The sequence below is a fragment of the Balaenoptera musculus genome, chromosome 14, assembly GCF_009873245.2.
Source record: "Balaenoptera musculus isolate JJ_BM4_2016_0621 chromosome 14, mBalMus1.pri.v3, whole genome shotgun sequence".
NCBI lineage: Eukaryota > Metazoa > Chordata > Mammalia > Artiodactyla > Balaenopteridae > Balaenoptera > Balaenoptera musculus.
Window position 1 is genome coordinate 26,395,495 of NC_045798.1, and position 1,923 is coordinate 26,397,417.

General features: G+C 37.2%; 1 non-coding gene across 1 annotated transcript; it reads right to left on the reverse strand.

The window, feature by feature from the left end:
* Positions 1–1,611: 1,611 nt before the first annotated feature.
* LOC118880421 lies at positions 1,612–1,718 on the reverse strand. Its single transcript, XR_005016293.1, has one exon. It is a non-coding gene; the product is annotated as a U6 spliceosomal RNA (small nuclear RNA).
* Positions 1,719–1,923: the final 205 nt, after the last annotated feature.

Consider the following 1,923-nt stretch of genomic DNA (forward strand, 5'->3'; position numbering starts at 1 on the left):
TTTTCACCTTTTGGCAACTGTCAATAGTGCTGCTATGAACATAGGTAAATAAGTTTTTATCAGAATACCTGTTTTCAATTCTTTGGGGTATGTGCCTAGTAGTGGAATTGCTGGGTCATATGGTAATTCTATATTTAACCTTTTGAGACACTGCCAAACTGTTTTCCAGAGCAGCTACACCATTTCATATTCCCACCTTCAATGTACAAAATTTCCAATTTCTCCACATCCTTGCCAACATTTGTGATTTTCCATTTTAAAAAGTTACAGTCATCCTATTGGGTGTGAAGTGGCATCTCATTGTGGTTTTGATTTTCATTTCCATAATTACTAACAATGTTGAGCATCTTTTCATGTTCTTCATTTGTATATATTTCTCTCCTTTAGAGTAATATCTGAGTTTCTTCACCATTTTGGAATTGGATTGTCTTTTTTTGTTGACTTGTAAATGTTCTTTATATATTCTGGATATTATACTCTTATCAGATACATGATTTGCAAAGATTTTCTCCTTGTAGGTTGTTTTTTCATTTTCTTGATAGTGTCCTTTGATACACAAAAGTTTTAAATTTGTCTATTTTTTCTTTTCTTCCTTGTGCTTTTGGTGTCAGTTCTAAAAATCCATTGCCAAATCCAAGGTTATGAAGACACACCCTTACGTTTTCTTCTAAGAGTCTTATAGTTTTAGCACTTAAATTTAGGTCTTTGATACATTTTGAGTTAATTTTTTTTTAAACATCTTTATTGGAGTATAATTGCTTTACAATGGTGTGTTAGTTTCTGCTTTATAACAAAGTGAGTCAGTTATACATATACATATGTCCCCATACCTCTTCCCTCTTGCGTCTCCCTCCCTCCCACCCTCCCTATCCCACCCCTCTAGGTGGTCACAAAGCACTGAGCTGATCTCCCTGTGCTATGCGGCTGCTTCCCACTAGCTATCTATTTTACGTTTGGTAGTGTATATATGTCCATGCCACTCTCTCACTTTGTCCCAGCTTACCCTTCCCCCTCCCCGTATCCTCAAGTCCATTCTCTAGTAGGTCTGTGTCTTTATTCCCGTCTTGCCCCTAGGTTCTTCATGACCATTTTTTTTAGATTCCATATATATGTGTTAGCATACGGTATTTGTTTTTCTCTTTCTGACTTACTTCACTCTGTATGACAGTCTCTAGGTCCATCCACCTCACTACAAATAACTCAATTTCATTTCCTTTTATGGCTGAGTAATATTCCATTGTATATATGTGCCACATCTTCTTTAACCATTCACCTGTTGATGGACACTTAGGTTGCTTCCATGTCCTGGCTATTGTAAATAGCAATGAACATTTTGGTACATGACTCTTTTTGAATTGTGGTTTTCTCAGGGTATATGCCCACTAGTGGGATTGCTGGGTCGTATGGTAGTTCTATTTTTAGTTTTTTAAGGAACGTCCATACTGTTCTCCATAGTGGCTGTATCAATTTACATTCCCACCAACAGTGCAAGAGGGTTCCCTCTTCTCCACACCCTCTCCAGCATTTATTGTTCGTGGATTTTTTGATGATGGCCATTCTGACCGGTGTGAGATGATATCTCATTGTAGTTTTGATTTGCATTTCTCTAAAAAAAATATGGAACGCTTCATGAATTTGCGTGTCATCCTTGCGCAGGGGCCATGCTAATCTTCTCTGTATCATTCCAATTTTAGTATATGTGCTGCTGAAGCAAGCACTTGAGTTAATTTTTGCATATGGTGTGAGGTAGAGGTACAACTTGATTCTTTGCATGCGGATATTAATTTGTCCCAGCACCATTTGTTGAAAAGACTCTTTGGTTGAATTGTCTTGGCACCCTTGTTAAAAATCAACTGATCAAGAGAATGAACACAAGCCATAGCCTGGGAGAAAATATTTACAAAATACACATCTGATGAAGGA